Source organism: Lutra lutra, chromosome 6 (genome assembly GCF_902655055.1).
Source record: "Lutra lutra chromosome 6, mLutLut1.2, whole genome shotgun sequence".
Lineage (NCBI taxonomy): Eukaryota > Metazoa > Chordata > Mammalia > Carnivora > Mustelidae > Lutra > Lutra lutra.
In genome coordinates, this window is record NC_062283.1 from 50,805,767 (window position 1) to 50,829,857 (window position 24,091).

Genomic DNA, 24,091 nt, shown 5'->3' on the forward strand with positions numbered 1-24,091 from the left:
ACACTGTGTTTATTAATCTACCCATAATCTCAATCATTTCAAATATTTGTGTGTGTGTGTGTGTGTGTATTCTGTATATACATTTATACCTATAACATTAATGCACCAATGTGAAGACAGAGATTGTCAGAGTGGATAAAAAGTAAGACCTAACTATTTGTTGTCTACCAGGAATCCCCTTTAAACATGAATACTCATATATACATACCATACTAAAACCAATTAAATGAGAGGTGGGGTAGCAATATTAATTTCAGACAAAGCAGACTTAACAACAAGGAAAATTACCAGGGATAAATAAGCTTATTAATAATGACAAAAGGATAAGAATCCAAGAAGAAATAACAGTTGCAGGTATAGATGCATCTAACAGCACAGCATCAAAATTTGAGGCAAAACTGATAGAAGTGAAACAAGAAATAGACAAGTTCCCTATTATAGCTGGAGACCTTGACATACCTGTTTCAGTAATTTATAGCTCAAGCAAACAGAAAATGAGTAAGGTAGAGTTGATCTAAACAGCACTATCAACTAATTTATTCTAATTGGCATTTGTAGGATATTTCACCCCAAAAGAGCAGGATACATACTAATAAAATATGTTATTATTAGTAGTAACTAGCTATGGTAATTGGATAGTTAATATGGTACTTATAGGTACTATATTCACATTTTTCAGAAAATCTAAAGCTGTCCTAAAATATTGTTTATTAAAACAAAAAGATGCATTATGAAAATGATTTTAAAAAAAGCCACAGTGTGGGGAAAGATATTTGTAATCATATATTTGACAAAGGAATAGTAATACTGACTACATATAGAAAATCCATGAAAAAAGAAATCCTGGCCTGTATGGCTCAGTCAGTTAAGCATCTGCCTTCAGCTCAGATCATAGGGATCAAGCCACTCATCAGTTCCCTGCTCAGCAGGAGGTCTGCTTCTCCCTCTTCCTCTGTCCCTTCTCCCCACTCATGCTTTCTTGCTCTCTCTCAGATAAATAAATAAAATCTCAAAAAAAAAAATGAGTTGAAGAGACATTTTACATTAGAAAGTTTACTAATGGTCATTAAGCTATGAAAAGGTACTCAACTCAATACTCAGAGAAATATAAATTAAAGCAACAATGAGATACCACTGGATAGCCACAAGACTTGCTAAAATTATAATGTGTGGTAGATACTGGCAAGATGACACTTGAACATTTGAACAGATGACACTCTTACACAGTGCTGGTGGGAGTTTAAGTTGATACCACCACTTTTTAACGTATGCGTGCTTTAAAACTCAGCAAGGGCATTCCTAAATATATACCAACAGATGTGTATATGTATACTCATCAAAAAATATGTTCAAGAATTTTCACACTAATACTCTTTGTAATAGCCCAAATTGGAAGTGACTCAAATGTACGTCAGCAATAGAAGTTATATAGATGGTATCAACATCTATCATTTATGAAAATTAACAAAACACTGCTACATACAACTGTTTGAATTTTAAGAAAACTTGATGAGCAGGAGGAGTTGGGCATAATAAAGTATTTATTATATGACATTTACAGAACATTCAAAAACACATAAAACCCATCCACAGTGATAGATGTTGAGATGGCAATAGCATAAAGTGGGAGGGGGAGTATCAGGGGCGTGTCAAGGACTGGTAACATCCTAGTTCCTGATATGGGTGGGCTTATGAACTATACAATTTTTTGATTGATCTGTACACTTATGATTTGTGCTCTTCTCTATATGTATGTTGTACTTAAAGAGTTTCCTTAAAAAAACAAAAACAAAACAAAACCGCAAAAATGAAAGAAACAAGTAGGAAAATGGTCAAAGGAGTCCATTAGGTATTACACATAAAAGGGAACACAAATGCCACATAAACATAAAATATATATTCAACATGTTATTAATCAGAAAAAAGCAAACGAAAATAAGCAATTCTATTTTATGCTTAGTATACTGCCAAATGTCTCAAAGTCAGACATATCCAGGGTTGGATATCCAGAATATCCAGTGCTGGTAATGATGTCTATTTACAGAAAATCTCACATATTGATAATGAGAATATGTGGTGATACAACCACTTTTGAATAAGGTTGGCTCTTCATAGTAATTTTGAACAGATACATACCCTATGATCCAGGAATTCATCCTGAGATAAAAACTTAGAGAATCTCATGTACATGTACAGCAGGAGACACAGCAAAAGAGACTCTAGCAGACTGTTAATGATAAAAACTCATTCAGAAAAGAGAAAGGACCCAAATAAATAAAATCATGAATGAAAGAGGAGAGATCACAACGAACACCAAAGAAATACAGACAATTAGAAGAACATACTATGAGCAACTCTACGCCAACAAATTTGACAATCTGGAAGAAATGGATGCATTCCTAGAGACATATAAACTACCACAACTGAACCAGGAAGAAATAGAAAACCTGAACAGACCCATAACCAGTAAGGAGATTGAAACAGTCATCAAAAATCTCCAAACAAACAAAAGCCCAGGGCCAGATGGCTTCCCAGGGCAATTCTACCAAACATTTAAAGAAGAACTAATTCCTATTCTCCTGAAACTGTTCCAAAAAATAGAAATGGAAGGAAAACTTCCAAACTCATTTTATGAGGCCAACATCACCTTGATCCCAAAACCAGACAAGGATCCCATCAAAAAAGAGAATTACAGACCAAAACCTTGATGAACACAGATGTGAACATTCTCACCAGAATACTAGCCAATAGGATTCAACAATACATTAAAAGGATTATTCACCACGACCAAGTGGGATTTATTCCAGGGCTGCAAGGTTGGTTCAACATCCGCAAATCAATCAATGTGATACAACACATTAATAAAAGAAAGAAGAAGAACCATATGATACTCTCCATAGATGCTGAAAAAGCATTTGACAAAGTACAGCATCCCTTCCTGATCAAAACTCTTCAAGTGTAGGGATAGACGGCACATACCTCAATATTATCAAAGCCATCTATGACAAACCCACTGCAAATATCATTCTCAATGGAGAAAAAATGAAAGCTTTTCCACTAAGGTCAGGAACACGGCAGGGATGTCCATTATCACCACTGCTATTCAACATAGTACTAGAAGTCCTAGCCTCAGCCATCAGACAACAAAAGGAAATTAAAGGCATCCAAATTGGCAAAGAAGAAGTCAAACTATCATTCTTTGCAGATGATATGATACTATATGTGGAAAACCCAAAAGACTCCACTCCAAAACTGCTAGAACTTGTACAGGAATTCAGTAAAGTGTCAGGATATAAAATCAATGCACAGAAATCAGTTGCATTTCTCTACACCAACAACAAGAAGAAGAAAGAGAAATTAAGGAGTCCATCCCATTTACAATTGCACCCAAAACTATAAGATACCTAGGAATAAACCTAACCAAAGAGACTAAGAATCTATACACAGAAAACTATAAAGTACTCATGAAAGAAATTGAGGAAGACACAAAGAAATGGAAAAATGTTCCGTGCTCCTGGATTGGAAGAATAAATATTGTGAAAATGTCTATGCTAACTAAAGCAATCTACACATTTAATGTGATTCCTATCAAAGTACTATCCATTTTTTTCAAAGAAATGGAACAAATAATCCTAAAATTTATATGGAACCAGAAAAGACCTCGAATAGCCAAAGGAATATTGAAAAAGAAAGCCAAAGTTGGTGGCATCACAATTCCGGACTTCAAGCTCTATTACAAAGCTGTCATCATCAAGACAGCATGGTACTGGCACAAAAACAGACACATAGATCAATGGAACAGAATAGAGAGCCCAGAAATAGACCCTCAACTCTATGGTCAACTCATCTTCGACAAAGCAGGAAAGAATGTCCAGTGGAAAAAAGACAGCCTCTTCAATAAATGGTGTTGGGAAAATTGGACAGCCACATGCAGAAAAATGAAATTGGATCATTTCCTTACACCACACACGAAAATAGACTCAAAATGGATGAAGGATCTCAATGTGAGAAAGGAATCCATCAAAATCCTCAAGGAGAATACAGCAACCTCTTCGACCTCAGCCGCAGCAACATCTTCCTAGGAACATCACCAAAGGCAAGGGAAGCAAGGGCAAGAATGAACTATTGGGATTTTATCAAGACCAAAAGCTTTTGCACAGCAAAGGAAACAGTGAACAAAACCAAAAGACAACTGACAGAATGGGAGAAGATATTTGCAAATGACATATCAGATAAAGGGCTAGTGTCCAAAATCTATAAAGAACTTAGCAAACTCAACACCCAAAGAACAAATAATCCAATCAAGAAATGGGCAGAGGACATGAACAGACATTTCTGCAAAGAAGACATCCAGATGGCCAACAGACACATGAAAAAGTGCTCCATATCACTCGGCATCAGGGAAATACAAATCAAAACCACCATGAGATATCACCTCACACCAGTCAGAATGGCTAAAATTAACAAGTCAGGAAATGACAGATGCTGGCGAGGATGCGGAGAAAGGGGAACCCTCCTACACTGTTGGTGGGAATGCAAGCTGGTGCAACCACTCTGGAAAACAGCATGGAGGTTCCTCAAAATGTTGAAAATAGAACTACCCTATGACCCAGCAATTGCACTGCTGGGTATTTACCCTAAAGATACAAACGTGGTGATCCGAAGGGGCACGTGCACCTGAATGTTTATAGCAGCAATGTCTACAATAGCCAAACTATGGAAAGAACCTAGATGTCCATCAACAGACGAATGGATAAAGAAGATGTGGTATATATACACAATGGAATACTATGCAGCCATCAAAAGAAATGAAATCTTGCCATTTGCGATGACGTGGATGGAACTAGAGGGTATCATGCTTAGCGAAATAAGTCAATCGGAGAAAGACAACAATCATATGATCTCCCTGATATGAGGGAGAGGAGATGCAACATGGGGGGCTAAGGGGGTAGGAGAAGAGTAAATGAAACAAGATGGGATTGGGAGGGAGAGAAACCATAAGTGACTCTTAATCTCATAAAACAAACTGAGGGTTGATGGGGGGAAGGGGTTTGGGAGAGGTGGGTGGGGTTATGGACATTGGGGAGGGTATGTGCTATGGTGAGTGCTGTGAAGTGTGTAAACCTGGCGATTCTCAGACCTGCACCCCTGGGGATAAAAATATGTTATATGTTTATAAAAAATAAAATTTAAAAAAATTATAAAAAAAAAACCAAAAAACTCATTCAGCCCCAATTTCCTTCTCAAATGAATTGGGTAGAATAGGGCGTATTCACACAGTGAAATACGCTATAAAAATAAGTATCTAGAGCTTTGTACAATTACAAGATCCATCTCAAAAAACCAATAATGGGTGAAAAAAGCAAATTATTGAGGAATAGTAAAGCAATATTTCAATTATGTAAAGTTCAAAAATAGACAAAATTAGCAATCACATTACCTTGTAACAGTATAAAGAAAAACAGTGATTTGCAGAATTTTCTGTAGGAGAGGAGACATAATCAAGGAGCATTTCTAGGGGGATTAAAAAATATTGGTGATGCTCTGTTTCTTAAACTGTGCAGTAAAAAGTATGTTCATTTTTTATGTTTTAAACTATATGTCCACTTTATGCTTTTTACATTAACGATGACAAATTAAAAGCTAAAGAAAGAAAGAATGAAATATGTCAGCATAACCACATTTGGACTTTTGGCCTTGAAATCCTGAACCAAAGCTAGTAATGAAAATATAAAACATTATTGTGTTCACTCCTACAGTTATTTTACAAAGTGTCATCCACTATCTTTCAGCCCGTAGTCTTTTGAGAAACAGTGGAGGGACCTATAGGGTAAATCACCAGGACTATTTACACAACAAAAAATGTGGCTGGTAAAATATTCTCTACTGATGTTCCTGAAACCAGAGACCAGAAATTCACAGTGGAAATGAGACCCTTTACTTTCCTTGTGCCAACATAAGCAACAATTATAGCATCATGTGAGAAAGGTTATAAGAAATATTGCTTGGTTTCAGTGGTTCAACAAAGTCAGCAGATTTCTGTAATTGTGGCAGACTGGACCCAAAAACTTTACAGTCTTCAACAAGGAATGGCTCTTAGACATTAAACTGATTCCTGATAAAACAACCCCGGGGTCATGAGAAGGCTACTCTGCCAATTTCATTTCACTGTGGGACCCACTGACATCTGGTTCAGCTGCGGAAGCTGGAAAACGTCTTTAAAATTCTCTTGACAGTAAAAATGGACATGTGGAAAACATTCTAATCTGTTAATCTTTGGTGCTCCTGAAAAAGGGACATTTGGCTTTATACTTCATGATAATATATATGAAACCTCCAGATCTAGTTGTAAATAACTTAATGGCGTTTGAATAAAGAATAGAATTTTCATTTCCCAAACGTGCTAAAAGATGGACATACACCTGCATCGCCCTCATGAAGTAAGCAGCCCCCTGCATTATTTGTTTATGCTTGGGTTTAGTAATTTGCCCCCTTTACTCGGGTTCCATTTGGCCAGTGACAATTGCAAACAGTAGCAAGGGTTTTTTCCTCCCCTTCTGTCTTTCCTTCCCTCTCTGCTAACTAGCTCTCAAGAGCTTCCCCTGCTCTTGCATTGTGTATTTCAAATAATCAAAGGAGTAAGACAATACAACTATTTTCATCTGTATATTTCCATGTTCTCGGCAAGCTTTCGGGTCACTGCATAAATGTCTGGCTTCAAGATCAACGGACTGCAGAAGCTGCCTCTGTCTTGCAGTGTCTAGAAGGTATACAGAATCGTAGTAAAACATAACGAGGATTTGGACTTGTTATTCCTCACTTCAGCTTCCCTGTGGATTCTGCCCACTGCTCCTTCCTTCATGTAGTGTATTCCCTTGCTTCAAATTGCTATTGGACGGTTTTGGCTTTTGTCATTTTAAGTCTTTTGAAAACATTTTTTCCCCAGTTTTGGTTGTTTGGTTTTGTTTTTTGTTTTTTTTTTTTTAATTTCCATTAAGTTCCTCATTTCAGCATTAATATTTTCACCCCAGTTTCAAAATACTAACCTTAGGGCGCCTGGGTGGCTCAGTGGGTTAAGCCGCTGCCTTTGGCTCAGGTCATGATCTCAGGGTCCTGGGATCGAGTCCCACATCGGGCTCTACTGCTCAGCAGGGAGCCTGCTTCCCTCTCTCTCTCTGCCTGCCTCTCCGTCTACTTGTGATCTCTGTCTGTCAAATAAATAAATAAAATCTTAAAAAAAAAAATCTATTCAAAATACTAACCTTAAAGTCCTGGAGTGAAACTCATAAAACGAATCAGAGAATAAAGGAAATGCACAATTAAATATAGGTCTGTAAATACATGCTATTCAAGAGGTTTGCTTTCTTTATCCTCAAACATCTTGTGTGGTCCCTAATCAATATAAATATGCAAATACATAAATATATCATTTAAAAATAAAGCACAGCTGTTACTTCTCCTAAGCCAACTCATTTTTTTCTGATTTTATCTACGGTATCTTAGCTCCTGAGTGGGAGAATACAGAACACTAGTGACCAGAAGGGCCTCTGGATTCTAAATGTTTAAGTTCTAATTGATGCTGTGGCTAAGGGAAAATTACTTAAGTTCCCCATTCCCTATGTTTCCAGACCTGTAAATTTGGGATATTAGTAGTACCTACTCATGAGCAGTTGTGAGGAATAAATGGTGTGAGTACATATTAATAATTGAAAGTGTTATCTTTTCTCCCTCCTCATTTTTGCTCCATTTCTCACCTAACAGGCAGTCTAGCCTTCATACCAGAATCAGGAATATCATTCAGTCATTACACCTTTCCATTGGAAGGTTGACTTCTTCTCTAAATCTGTGTCTGAGGTAGGTAGTTAACTGGGTGTGGCAACATTGCATTATAAAAGAACTTTTCTGTGTTCCTTAGGAATTCATCAAACATCTGTTGAGCACATTTTATAAGATACTGTAAGAGAAATTAAGAAAACAATTCCATTTACACATCACCAGAAAGAATAAAATACCTAAGAATAAACTTAACCAAGGAGGTGAAAAAATCTCTATTATGAAAAGTATAAAACATTGTCTAAAGAAATTGAAAATAATACAAATGGAAAGTTATTCTATGTTCATGGATTGGAAAAATTAATATCATTAAAATATCCTCACAGCCCAAAGCCCTCTACAGGCTTGATGCTATCTCCATCAAAATACCAACAGAATTTTTCACAGAATTAGAGCAAATAATACGAGAATTTGTATGGAACTGCAGAAAAACCCAAATAGCCAAAACCTGAAAAGGAAGAACAAAGGTAGAGGTATCACAATGCCAGATTACAAGATTTACTACAAAACTACAGTAATCAAAATAGTATAGTACTGGCACAGAAATGGATGCATAGATTAATGGAACAGAACAGAGAACTCAGAAATAAACCCACACTTGATCAATTAATTTATAATAAAGGAGGCAAGAATATGCAATGGGGACAAGACAGTCTCTACAATAAATGGTGCTGGGAAAACTGGACAGCTCCATGCAAAGGAATGAAATGGGACCACTTTCTCATACCACACACAAATATAAGTTCAAAATGGATTAGAGACCTACTTATAAGACATGAAGTCATAAAAATCCTCAAAGAAAACTGACTGTAATCTCCTTGGCATCAACCTTAGCATCATTCTTCTAGATGTGTCTCCTCAGGTAAGGAAACAAAAACAAAAATAAAGTATTTGAATTATACCAAAATAAAAAGCAATAGCACAGTGAAGGAAACCATCAACAAAATAATACGGCTACCGGGCGCCTGGGTAGCTCAGTGGGTTAAGCCGCTGCCTTCGGCTCAGGTCATGATCTCAGGGTCCTGAGATCGAGTCCCGCATTGGGCTCTCTGCTCAGCAGGGAGCCTGCTTCCCTCTCTCTCTCTCTCTCTCTCTCTCTCTGCCTGCCTCTCTGTCTACTTGTGATCTCTCTCTGTCAAATAAATAAATAAAATCTTTAAAAGAAAAAAATAATACAGCTACCAACAGACACATGATAAAGTGCTCCACGTCACTCACTCAGGGAAATACAAATCAAACTATAATGAGATACCACCTCAAACCAGTCAGAATGGCTAAAATTAACAAGTCAGGAAACAACAGATGTTGGTGAGAATGCAGAGAAAGGGGAACCCTCTTATACTGTTGGTGGAAATCCAAGCTGGCTTAGCCACTCTGGAAAACAGTATGGAGGTTCCTCAGAAAGTTGAAAATAGAGATGCCCTACAACCCAGCAATCACACTACTGTGCCCCAAAGATACAAGTGTAGTGATCCAAAGGGGGCACATGCACCTGAATGTTTATAGCAGCAATGTCCACAATAGCCAAACTATGGAAAGAACCTAGACGTCCATCAACAGATGAATGGATAAAGAAACTGTGGTATATATATACACACACAATGGAATACTACACAGCCATCAAAAGAAATGAAATCTGGAAGGAGGAGTCAAGATGGCGGAGAAGTAGCAGGCTGAGACTACTTCGGGTAGTGGGAGATCAGCTAAATAGCTTATCTAAAGATTGCAAACACCTACAAATCCAACGGGAGATTGAAGAGAAGAAGAACAGCAATTCCAGAAACAGAAAATCAACCACTTTCTGCAAGGTAGGACTGGCGGAGAAGTGAATCCAAAGGGATGGGAAGATAGACCGCGGGGGGAGGGGCTGGCTCCCGGCGAGCGGCGGAGCAACGGAGCAAAATCAGGACTTTTAAAAGTCTGTTCCACTGAGGGACATCGCTCCAGAGGCTTAACTGGGGTGAAGCCCAGGCGGGGTCAGCGCGGCCTCAGCTCCCGCAGGGTCGCAGAAGGATCGGGGGTGTCTGAGTGTTGCAGATCTTACCGGTATTAGAACGGGGAAGCCGGCTACAGAGACAGAGCCGAGGAGTGACTCTCAGCTCGGGGTTGCCTTGAACCGGTCGCAGGCTCGGTCAGCTCGGAGCGCGGCCGGAGGCCAGGGTGACAGGAGTCATTGGGCGCTGTTCTCTGGGGGCGCACTGAGGAGTGGGGCCCCGGGCTATCGGCTCCTCCAGGCTGGAGACCGGGAGGCCGCCATCTTCATTCCTGTCTTCCGGAACTCTACGGAAAGCGCTCAGGGAACAAAAGCTCCCGAAAGCAAACCCGAGCGGATTACTCAGCGCGGCCCCGGGTAAGGGCAGTGCAACTCCGCCTGGGGCAAAGACGCTTGAGAATCACTACAACAGGCCCCTCCCCCAGAAGATCAACAGGAAACCCAGCCAGGACCAAGTTCACCTACCCAGGAGTGCTGTTTCAATACCAAGGAGAGCGGCAGAATTCCAGAGGAGAAGAAAGCAAAGCACGGAACTCATGGCTTTCTCCCCATGATTTTTTAGCCTTGCAGTTAATTTTTTTTTCTTTTTCAATTTTTTTTTCTTTTTCTCTTCTTCTGCTAAATTTTTTTTAACTTTTACCGTTTTCTTTTTTAACATTTTTTTAAATAGTTTATCTAATATATATATATTTTTTCCTCTTTTTATATTTTTTCTTTATCGGCTTTCTTTTTTTAAATAGTTTCTTTTTTTTTTTTTTCTTTTTGAACCCATTTTTATCCCCTTTCTCCCCCCTCACGATTCGGGATCTCTTCTGATTTGGCTAAAGGATATTTTCCTGGGGTTGTTGCCACCCTTTTAGTATTTTACTTGCTCCTTCATAAACTCTTATCTGGACAAAATGACAAGGCGGAAAAATTCACAACAAAAAAAAAGAACAAGAGGCAGTACCAAAGGCTAGGGACCTAATCAATACAGACATTGGTAATATGTCAGATATAGAGTTCAGAATGACGATTCTCAAGGTTCTAGCCGGGCTTGAAAAAGGCATGGAAGATATTAAAGCAACCCTCTTGGGAGACATAAAAGCCCTTTCTGGAGAAATAAAAGAACTAAAATCTAACCAAGTTGAAATCAAAAAAGCTATTAATGAGGTGCAATCAAAAATGGAGGTTCTCACTGCTAGGATAAATGAGGCAGAAGAAAGAATTAGTGATATAGAAGACCAAATGACAGAGAATAAAGAAGCTGAGCAAAAGAGGGACAAACAGCTACTGGACCACGAGGGGAGAATTCGAGAGATAAGTGACACCATAAGACGAAACAACATTAGAATAATTGGGATTCCAGAAGAAGAGGAAACAGAGAGGGGAGCAGAAGGTATATTGGAGAGAATTATTGGAGAGAATTTCCCCAATATGGCAAAGGGAACAAGCATCAAAATTCAAGAGGTTCAGAGAACCTCCTCAAAATCAATAAGAATAGGTCCACACCCCATCACCTAATAGTAAAATTTACAAGTCTTAGTGACAAAGAAAAGATCCTGAAAGCAGCCCGGGAAAAGAAGTCTGTAACGTACAATGGTAAAAATATTAGATTGGCAGCAGACTTATCCACAGAGACCTGGCAGGCCAGAAAGAGCTGGCATGATATATTCAGAGTACTAAATGAGAAAAACATGCAGCCAAGAATACTATATCCAGCTAGGCTATCATTGAAAATAGAAGGAGAGATTAAAAGCTTCCAGGACAAACAAAAACTGAAAGAATTTGCAAATACCAAACCAGCTCTACAGGAAATATTGAAAGGGGTCCTCTAAGCAAAGAGAGACCCTAAAAGTAGTAGATCAGAAAGAAACAGAGACGATACACAATAACAGTCACCTTACAGGCAATACGATGGCACTAAATTCATATCTCTCAATACTTACCCTGAATGTGAATGGGCTAAATGCCCCAATCAAAAGACACAGGGTATCAGAATGGATAAAAAAACAAAACCCATCTATATGTTGCCTACAAGAAACTCATCTTAAACCCGAAGACACCTCCAGATTTAAAGTGAGGGGGTGGAAAAGAATTTACCATGCTAATGGACATCAGAAGAAAGCAGGAGTGGCAATCCTTATATCAGATCAATTAGATTTTAAGCCAAAGACTATAATAAGAGATGAGGAAGGACACTATATCATACTCAAAGGAACTGTCCAACAAGAAGATCTAACAATTTTAAATATCTATGCCCCTAACGTGGGAGCAGCCAACTATATAAACCAATTAATAACAAAATCAAAGAAACACATCGACAAGAATACAATAATAGTAGGGGATTTTAACACTCCCCTCACTGAAATGGACAGATCATCCAAGCAAAAGATCAACAAGGAAATCAAGGCCTTAAATGACACACTGGACCAGATGGACATCACAGATATATTCAGAACATTTCATCCCAAAGCAACAGAATACACATTCTTCTCTAGTGCACATGGAACATTCTCCAGAATAGATCACATTCTTGGTCCTAAATCAAGTCTCAACCGGTATCAAAAGATTGGGATCATTCCCTGCATATTTTCAGACCACAATGCTCTAAAGCTAGAACTCAATCACAAGAGGAAATTTGGAAAGAACCCAAATACATGGAGACTAAACAGCATCCTTCTAAAGATTGAATGGGTCAATCAGGAAATTAAAGAAGAATTGAAAAAATTTATGGAAACAAATGATAATGAAAACACAATGGTTCAGAATCTGTGGGACACAACAAAGGCAGTCCTGAGAGGAAAATATATAGCGGGACAAGCCTTTCTCAAGAAACAAGAAAGGTCTCAGGTACACAACCTAACCCTACACCTAAAGGAGCTGGAGAAAGAACAAGAAAGAAACCCTAAACCCAGCAGGAGAAGAGAAATCATAAAGATCAGAGCAGAAATCAATGAAATAGAAACCAAAGAAACAATAGAACAAATCAACGAAACTAGGAGCTGGTTCTTTGAAAGAATTAATAAGATTGATAAACCCCTGGCCAGACTTATCAAAAAGAAAAGAGAAAGGACCCAAATAAATAAAATCATGAATGAAAAAGGAGAGATCACAACGAACACCAAAGAAATACAGACAATTAGAAGAACATACTATGAGCAACTCTACGCCAACAAATTTGACAATCTGGAAGAAATGGATGCATTCCTAGAGACATATAAACTACCACAACTGAACCAGGAAGAAATAGAAAACCTGAACAGACCCATAACCAGTAAGGAGATTGAAACAGTCATCAAAAATCTCCAAACAAACAAAAGCCCAGGGCCAGATGGCTTCCCGGGGGAATTCTACCAAACATTTAAAGAAGAACTAATTCCTATTCTCCTGAAACTGTTCCAAAAAATAGAAATAGAAGGAAAACTTCCAAACTCATTTTATGAGGCCAGCATCACCTTGATCCCAAAACCAGACAAGGATCCCAACAAAAAAGAGAACTACAGAACAATATCCTTGATGAACACAGATGCAAAAATTCTCGCCAAAATATTAGCCAATAGCATTCAACAGTACATTAAAAGGATATTCACCACGACCAAGTGGGATTTATTCCAGGGCTGCAGGGCTGGTTCAACATCTGCAAATCAATCAATGTGATACAACACATTAATAAAAGAAAGAACAAGAACCATATGATACTCTCCATAGATGCTGAAAAAGCATTTGACAAAGTACAGCATCCCTTCCTGATCAAAACTCTTCAAAGTGTAGGGACAGACGGTACATACCTCAATATTATCAAAGCCATCTATGAAAAACCCACCGCAAATATCATTCTCAATGGAGAAAAAATGAAAGCTTTTCCGCTAAGGTCAGGAACACGGCAGGGATGTCCGTTATCACCACTGCTATTCAACATAGTACTAGAAGTCCTAGCCTCAGCAATCAGACAACAAAAGGAAATTAAAGGCATCCAAATCGGCAAAGAAGAAGTCAAACTATCACTCTTTGCAGATGATATGATACTCTATGTGGAAAACCCAAAAGACTCCACTCCAAAACTGCTAGAACTTGTACAGGAATTCAGTAAAGTGTCAGGATATAAAATCAATGCACAGAAATCAGTTGCATTTCTCTACACCAACAACAAGACAGAAGAAAGAGAAATTAAGGAGTCCATCCCATTTACAATTGCACCCAAAACTATAAGATACCTAGGAATAAACCTAACCAAAGAGACTAAGAATCTATACTCAGAAAACTATAAAGTACTCATGAAAGAAATTGAGGAAGACTCAAAGAAATGGAAAAATGTTCCATGCTCCTGGATTGGAAGAATAAATATTGTGAAAATGTCTATGCTACCTAAAGCAATCTACACATTTAATGCAATTCCTATCAAAGTACCATCCATTTTTTTCAAAGAAATGGAACAAATAATCCTAAAATTTATATGGAACCAGAAAAGACCTCGAATAGCCAAAGGAATATTGAAAAAGAAAGCCAAAGTTGGTGGCATCACAATTCCGGACTTCAAGCTCTATTACAAAGCTGTCATCATCAAGACAGCATGGTACTGGCACAAAAACAGACACATAGATCAATGGAACAGAATAGAGAGCCCAGAAATGGACCCTCAACTCTATGGTCAACTCATCTTCGACAAAGCAGGAAAGAATGTCCAATGGAAAAAAGACAGCCTCTTCAATAAATGGTGTTGGGAAAATTGGACAGCCACATGCAGAAAAATGAAATTGGATCATTTCCTTACACCACACACGAAAATAGACTCAAAATGGATGAAGGATCTCAATGTGAGAAAGGAATCCATCAAAATCCTCGAGGAGAATACAGGCAGCAACCTCTTCGATCTCAGCCGCAGCAACATCTTCCTAGGAACATCCCCAAAGGCAAGGGAAGCAAGGGCAAAAATGAACTTTTGGGATTTTATCAAAATCAAAAGCTTTTGCACAGCAAAGGAAACAGTTAACAAAACCAAAAGACAACTGACAGAATGGGAGAAGGTATTTGCAAATGACATATCAGATAAAGGGCTAGTGTCCAAAATCTATAAAGAACTTAGCAAACTCAACACCCAAAGAACAAATAATCCAATCAAGAAATGGGCAGAGGACATGAACAGACATTTCTGCAAAGAAGACATCCAGATGGCCAACAGACACATGAAAAAGTGCTCCATATCACTCGGCATCAGGGAAATACAAATCAAAACCACCATGAGATATCACCTCACACCAGTCAGAATGGCTAAAATTAACAAGTCAGGAAATGACAGATGCTGGCGAGGATGCGGAGAAAGGGGAACCCTCCTACACTGTTGGTGGGAATGCAAGCTGGTGCAACCACTCTGGAAAACAGCATGGAGGTTCCTCAAAATGTTGAAAATAGAACTACCCTATGACCCAGCAATTGCACTGCTGGGTATTTACCCTAAAGATACAAACGTGGTGATCCGAAGGGGCACGTGCACCCGAATATTTATAGCAGCAATGTCTACAATAGCCAAACTATGGAAAGAACCTAGATGTCCATCAACAGACGAATGGATAAAGAAGATGTGGTATATATACACAATGGAATACTATGCAGCCATCCAAAGAAATGAAATCTTGCCATTTGCGATGACGTGGATGGAACTAGAGGGTATCATGCTTAGCGAAATAAGTCAATCGGAGAAAGACAACTATCATATGATCTCCCTGATATGAGGGAGAGGAGATGCAACATGGAGGGTTGAGGGGGTAGGAGAAGAGTAAATGAAACAAGATGGGATTGGGAGGGAGACAAACCATAAGTGACTCTTATTTCACAAAACAAACTGAGGGTTGATGGGGGGAGGGGGTTGGGAGAGGGGAGTGGGGTTATGGATATTGGGAAGGGTATGTGCTATGGTGAGTGCTGTGAAGTGTGTAAACCTGGCGATTCGCAGACCTGTACCCCTGGGGATAAAAATATATGTTTATAAAGCTGTAAAAAAAAAAAAAAAGAAAAGAAAAGATGAATACCCAAGTTTTGTAGCAACATGGACGGGACTGGAAGAGATGATGCTGAGTGAAGTGAGTCAAGCAGAGAGAGTCAATTATCATATGGTTTCACTTATTTGTGGAGCATAACAAATAGCATGGAGGACAAGGGGATATAGAGAGGAGAAGGGAGTTGAGGGAAATTGGAAGGGGAGGTGAACCATGAGAGACTATGGACTCTGAAAAACGATCTGAGAATTTTGAAGGGGTGGGGGGTGGGAGGTTGGGGGCACCAGGTGGTGGGTATGGTAGAGGGCACGGATTGCATGGAGCACTGGGTGTGGTGCAAAAATAATGAATACTGTTATGCTGAAAAAATAAAAATTAATTAGAAAAAAAAAATGAAATCTTGCCATTTGCAAGGACGTGGATGGAACTAGAGGGTATTATGCTGAGCGAAATAAGTCAATCAGAGAAAGACAATTATCATATGATCTCTCTGATATGAGGAATTTGAGAGGGGTTGTTGGGGAGTAGGGAAGGAAAAAATGAAACAAGATGAAACCAGAGGGGGAGAAAAACCATAAGAGACTCTTAATCTCATGAAACAAACTAAGGGTTGCTGAGGGGTGGGGGATAGAGAGAGAGTGGTTGGGTTATGGACATTGGGAAAGGTATGTGCTATGGTGAGTGCTGTGAAATGTATAAGCCTGGTGATTCACAGACCTGTACCCCTGGGGCAAATAATATATGTTAATAAAAAAATAAAAAGTGAATAATAATATGGCTATCTACTAAATGGGAGAAAATATTCACAAATGATATATTTGACAAGGAGTTAATATCCAATATACTTAGGAAATTTTACACCAAAAAAAAGCAATAATCCAATTAAAAATTAGCAAAGGACCTGAATAGAACTTTTCCAAAGACAACATACATATAGCCAATGGACACATGAAAAGATGCTCAATGTGACCAATTAAATGCACAGCAAAATGACAATAACCCATCGCCTTCTACCTGTCAGAATGGCTAAAATAAGACAAAAAATAGCAAGTATTGATGAGGCTGTAGAGTAAAAAGGACCCTCATATGTTGTTGGTGAGAATTTAAGTTGTTGCAACCACTGTGGAAAACAGTATGGAGATTTCTCAAAAAAAAAAATTAAAATTAAAAATTAAAAAAAAAATCCAGTAATTCCACTACTGAATATTTACCCAGAGAAAACAAAAACACTGATTTAAAATGAAATATGTAGTCCTATGTTTATTATAGCATTATTTTCAATAGCCGAGATGTGGGATCAGTCCAAGCATCCATTAATAGATGAATGGATAAAGAAGATAGACTATTACTCAGCCAACAAAGAGAATGAGCAACATGGATGGGGCTTATATGGTATAAAGCTAAGTAACATAAGTCAGAGAAACTAATACTGTAGGCAACCTAAAAAACTAACAAACCAAATAACAATCTCTTAGATATAGAGAACTGGTATTTGCCAGAAAGGAGGTGAGTGGGGGTATGAGCAAAAGAGATAAAGGAGATTGGGATACAAACTTCCCGTTATAAAATAAATAAGTTATAGAGATGAAAAGTACAGTATAGGGAATATAGTCAATAACGTTGTAATAATGTTATATGGTGGCAGAGGATGACTATACTCACTGTGATGAGCAATAACAAAACTGTTAATGAGGTTCTACCCCTCAAACTAATATGATTTTGTATGTTAATTATGTTATATATATAACATATAATATATAATATATTATACTTTAATATGTTAATATTAATATGTTAATGTTAATTATCTTTAATATATTGTACTTTACTAGGTAGTAAAATTGGTTAACTTAATTGTGTATCTTTGAGAGGGTATTAGATCATTTTCTAATAGTTTCAAAATAATAATATTCAAAATAATTAATAACTGAATCCATTGTTACCTTATGAAGACAATAAGAACTCACATTCTTAAAGTCTTTAGTGACTCCTTGCCCTTTTCAGTCCTCCAAATAGATCTCAAATCCCTCGTTAGGCTGCCTTAGGCCTGCCACCACAGCCTTATCACCGGTCACCTCCTCTTCACTCAAATCTTCTGAACTGGAGGCCTTCAAACAGGCTGTTCTTTATGGAATATTTTTTCCACTATCTCTGGACAATACATTGGTCTTTTAAGTCACACTTTACAAAGAGTTCCTTAACAGGTGTTTCTAGACTGTGCTCCTGTACCATATGTTAAACCCCCAGCTCTGTTGCTATTCACACAGTATTTCCGCTGCTGATTTCTTTTTTAAATTTCAGCTTGAGGTATAATTGACCAAAAATATACTTAAAGTGTACATCATGGTGCTGATATATATGTATACCTTATGAAAGGATTCCCCCCATACATCCACTACCTCACATAACATTTTTTTTTAATTTTGGTGAGAACATAAATTCTACTGTCTTAGCACATTTTACTTACACAATTCAGTGTTACCAACTGTAGTCACCATGTTTTATGTTAGATCCTCAGAATTCACTCATAACTAAAAGTTTGTGACCTTCATCTAACTTCTATTTCTCTTACCTGCCCCCACCTCTGGTAACCACTTTCCTTCTCTTTATCAGCGTTGGGGCTTTTTGTTTGGTGTGTGTGTGTGTTTTAAGATTCTACATATAAGTGATATGCAGTATTTGGCTTTCTCTGTCTGATTTGTTTCACTTAGCATAATGACCTCAAGGTCCATCCATATTATTGGGAATAAGGATTTCCTTCTTTCTCATGGCTGAAGAATATTTCATTGCATATATATGCCACATTTTCTTTATCCTTTTATCAGTTCATGGACATTTAGATTATTTCCATATCTTACCAATTGTTGATAATGGTTGTTCACTATCATTAATCATCAGGAAAATACAAATCAAAACCATGATGAGATATAACCTCATACCTGTTAGAATGGCTACTGTCAAAAAGACAAGAGGTCATAAATACTGGTGAGGTTGTAGAACAAAGGGAACCCTGGCACTGTTGGTGAGAATGTAAATTGGTTTAGCCTCTGTGGAAAATAGTACCTCAAAAAAATTGAAAACAGAACTACCATATGATCTGGTAATCCTACTTCTGGGTATAAATCCAAAGGAAATGAAAACAGTATTGAAGAAATATCTATACCTCCATTTGTTTGTTCGTTTGTTTGTTTTCAAGATTTTGTCAGAGAGAGAGAGAGAATGCACACAAGCAGGGGAAGTGGCAGGCAGAACAGATAGAGGGAGAAACAGCCTCTATCTTAGCAGCTCCCTGCTAAGCAAGGAACCCGACGTAGGACTCTATCCCAAGACCCTGGGATCATGACCTGAGTTGGATTCAATCCCAGAACCTTGGGATCATAACCTGAGCTGAAGGCAGATCTTATCCAACTAAGCCACCCAGGCATCCCCCCACCTCCATGTTTATTGCAGCACTATACACTGCTTACTTACATGTCAGTGTCCCACTTAACAGTGAGGAAAAGGACTGTGTATCATGGTTAGTCATAATTTTTAGCACAAAGACTAGCACATAATAATATGCCTAATGTTCAGTACCTATCTTAAGAGTAACTAAATATTGCTAAGTATATACAGTTTCAATGAAACAATTTATTTCTTAACATCAGTGATAAGGAATTTTTTTTACTTGATTTCTACTGAAATTTCTACTGAATTACCTGATACTCCAGTACCTAAGGATATAAGAACAGAACATGTGAACTTAATGGGGGAATACTTGGAAAGTCTGTGAAATGATTAAAAATTCAGAAGCTGACTTTGGTTCATTTGTTTAGGTCTGCTGATTTTCCTTAAGTGAACTCTGGTTGAATTATTTAATTCACTTTTAGTTGGTGTTAGATATAAGGTAGAGCAGGAATTAGGTAGTGTTCATTCAAGTAGCATGGCAACTTAATACTAGATGTCTATACAAAAGAAATCTGAAATGACTCTTGCTTGATACATTTGAAAAAAAATTCACAAAGAGAAAATAAATTCTAAAAAAGATACTCTATATTGAATGTAGGCTGTATATTTGAACTATAGGCATGGAAATCCATAAAATAAATGATTTCTTACATGTATGGAAGAAATTCTTAAAATGAGATCTTTATTAGTTGAAGCCATAGTTTTATTCCAAAAATGTAGTTTTGTAAAAGAAGCAGTCTTTCAGATGAGGAAAAATTACTTCATATATAGGAAAACTTTCAGGTGAAAAAGACATTGTGGTAAGAACAAGGAAGTTACAGTGTGAGGGAATCTACAAGAAGTTTTATGTTGTTGAAATACGAACTTCAAGACAATGGTACCATAAAGAAAATGGTGATGTAAATAAAATATGAGACAATGATTTAAAAAAAAAGGCTGCACAACATATCCTGATGCCAAAACATGAAGGGCCTCACCTGCATGGGTAAAAATCTTGGATTTCACCCAGTAGGTAATGTAGAGCCACAAAGGATTTTAAGCAGGGAAATGATATTAGAACTTTAGGTTTGTATTTTAGAAAAATCTTTCTGGCAGATCTGTAGAGGAACAGATCAATGTAAGGAACATAGGACAAGGCAGATCATGTTATAGTCTCTTTCAGTGAACAAAGCAGGAGTTATTGATGGCTTAGTGCATAGGGCATATCCTGTACCAAGTAGGAGAAGAGGGCTGTTGGAAATTTATTTAGAAACTGATATTAGTAGACCTCATGATTGGCTGAAAATGGAAGGGAAGAAATGGGGAGAAAGAAAGGGGAGGGGGAGACGCATCGCTGATTCCCGTGGTTTCTGCAGAAATGACTGGAGACTCAATGATCAAACCACTGTCCTGTAGATACATTGAAACTGCTATTGCGGTCCTCCAGCGTGAACAGTGTGCCTGAAGTACAGAAGAGGCAGTCGGTGGAAACAGAAGAGTTAAAGCACAAGAGCCATTTCAGGGTTACTGGGTGGCTCGGTCCTTAAGTGTCTGCCTTTGGCTCAGGTCATGATCCCAAGGTCCTGGAATCCAGCCTCGCATTGGGTTCCCTGCCTAGCAGGGAGCTTGCTTCTCCTTCTCCCTCTGCTCGCTGCCCCCACTACTTGTATGCTTGCTCGCTCTCTCTCTCTCTTAAAAAAAACACATGAACTCTTTAAACATAAAGAAAGAAAGGAAGAAAGAAAGAAAGAAAGAAGAGAAAAGAAAAGAAAGAAAGAAAACCAAGCAAGCAAGAACCAGAGCCATTTCAGGTTGTCAGAATTTCTCAAGAAGTGGAACTTCATCCTTTATTTCTATGGCACTTGTGACAAAGCTCTTGTTCTTGATTTTATGTCTCATTCCCTTGAGCTACCACTATTCTCAACATTCATCCCTCATAAGCTTCCTACAAAACTGTTTTCCTCCTTCTTGGCTAGTGATACTGACTTTTGATAAGTCAAAATAGTCAATCAGACATAATTTCGCTCAAATTTCTGCCCCACTAACCATTAAGGTTTATGGAGTAGGGTTCTAGGGCCCTTGATACTGAACCTCCGAAGGTCTACAAATAGATTCTGTACTCAAGAATCTTATAGTCTGGCATACTTTTATCCAGCTTTTATGTTCACCTTATTGTATCTTGGGAAAATTATTCACTTTGTTAAAAAGAAAACTATAGGCCCAAGATGGCATCACTTAGGTTAAGGCCACAAGTCAGTAAATCAAGATTTAATACCTAACTTAACTGCACTTTCAACCCCTGAGGAATGTAACCTTTAACCAGTCAACATGGGAATTTCCTGGTCAGCACTAGGAAATTTATTGATAGACCCCTTCTATTCTCCTTAGGAGGGTGACCTTGCTTTGAACAATGGGTTCTTTGCTAATAATTTCATTTTTTTCTACTCCCTCTTTACCTTTAAAAACTCTTTTCTGTAGCCCTTTGAACCTCCCCTCTACTTGCTAGATGGGATACTGCCTGATTCATTAATCGAGTTAAGTAAAGCCAGTTGGATCTTTAAAATTTACTTCGCTGAGTTTTTGTTATTTAACAACTTCCATTACTAATGGCAGTACACCATAGAGATTAAGTGCCGTGGTTCTGGAGCCAGACCAACTTTAAAACATGCATGGGCATAAATGCAAATATAAAAAAAAGAAAGTTTTAAGAACACAGATTTTAAACTGTTATAAAATCAAAAAACTGTTATAAAATTGTTACAAAATCAAAAAAATGAATACAACGTGACCAGTTATTATGAACTGAATGTGTGTGCCCACCCTCCTCCCTCCCCCAGCCAAGTCATATGCTGAAATCCTAAAACCCATGTTCTATTTTTAGGAGACGGGAACCTTTGTGGGGGGTAATTAGTTCATAAGAACCCTCATGAGTAGGACAACGTTATTCTGAGAAGAAATTAGATGGTTTTTCTCTTGATCATGTAAGAATACAACATGAAGACAGCCATATGCAAATCAGGAAAAGGGACCTCACCAGACATCAGATATGTTGGCACCTTGATGCTGGATTTCCCTGTCCCCAGAATTGTGAGAAGCAAATGGCTGTTTTGTGAGCCACGCAGTTTATAATATTGTTATAATAGCTCAAACTGACTGCAACACCAAGATTTATACCAGGAATGAATGAAGATTGGTTCAATATCAGGAAATTTATGTAATCCTATTGTTAATAGAGGAGAAAAGAAAACCATCTCTTAAGGAATGCAGAAAACAGTTGATAAATACTTGTTCTTGATAAAACCTCTTTAAAGTAGGTGGGAACCTTCCTTAGCTCGTGAGTATTATCAAAACCTTACAATGAATATTTTACTAAATGATTAATTTTTTTAATTGAGCCTTTTTCTGGAAAAAAAAAAAGGTACCTGTCAATGTGTTAGCACTATAATAAATGTAATAACATAAGGAAAATAAATAAAAAGTAATTAGAACTTAAAAATCAGGGTTACCTGTGTAGTTCAGTCAGATAAGTGTCTGCCTTCAGCTCAGGTCATGTTCGAAGGGTTCTGGGATTGAGCCCCACATCTGGCTTCCTGCTTAGCAATGAGTCCTGAGTCCAATTCTCCCTCTCCCCCTGCTCCTTCTTTCACTTATGTTTTATCTCGCTCACTCTCTCTCATACATAAGTGAAATATCTTTAAAAACTTTAAAAATCATCTGTATTTTCAAATGGTTATAATAATATATATTCTCTTGGATTTTCATGTAGACAGTCCTATCATTTGTAATAACTATTGTGTGGTAGTGGGGATGGGAATATATATAGTAGTAAGAGGATTCAGCAAAGTTTCAGGCTAAAAAATATCCAAAATAACAGTGCTCCTACACAGAATAGTTACCAATCAAAATATAACAAACTAAATATTCAAGTTAGCAACAAAAGAACTATAGAGTACTAGAAGAAACCAAATATGTATTAAAACCAAATATATACTAAACCTTTGATGTAAAAACCTATACATATTAAAAATGATAATCAAGGAATACAAAGGGGTGGGAAGATGGGGTAATTGGGTGATGGGCAGTAAAGAGGGCACATGATGACCACTGGGTGTTACATGCAACTGATGAATTATTGACCTCTGCATCTGAAACCAATGATGTACTATATGTTGGCTAAATGAATTTAAGTTTAAAAAAAATACAAAGAAATGAGAACAAATAGCTAGATATATAATGTTCACAGAGGAGAGAATTCAGTATCTGAAAAATGGTAAATGTCCCAATATTGATTTCTAAAGTTTATATTCTTTGAAATGATCCTAACAGCTTTGCTCATGAAACTTAAAAACAAAATCTATGAATGTTATGTATGATATACCCAAACAACCTCAAGCTCAATGGTAAAAAGTTGAAAGTTTTTCCTCTAAGATTAGGAAAAAGACAGGAGTGGCCTCCCCGCACCCCCTTACCAGTTCTATTCAGCATAGTCCTAGAAGTCCTAGCCAGAGCATTCAGACAGGAAATAAAAGACATCAAAGAAAGAAGCAAAACTGTCTTTGTTTACAGATGATACTGTCTTATATACAGAAAATCTCAATCTCCACCAAAACACTACTAGAATTAATGAATGAATTCAGTAAAGTTGCATATGCAAAAATCAACAGATAACAATTGGGTTTCTATACATTAACAACCAATCATCCAAAAAAATAAGGAAAACAATCCCATACAGAGTATCACCAAAAACATTAAAATACTTGGGAATAAATTTTACCCATGAGCTGGAAGATCTTGAAGACTTTGATGAAAGGAATTGAACAAAACACAACAAATGGAAAGATATCCTGTGGTCATGGATTGGAAG

The 24,091-nt window shown here is 37.6% G+C and overlaps 1 protein-coding gene across 2 annotated transcripts in view; it reads left to right on the forward strand.

The window, feature by feature from the left end:
- HMGCLL1 (3-hydroxymethyl-3-methylglutaryl-CoA lyase like 1) overlaps window positions 1-24,091 on the forward strand; it is a 213,489-nt gene that overhangs the window by 158,914 nt on the left and 30,484 nt on the right. The window lies entirely within an intron of this gene.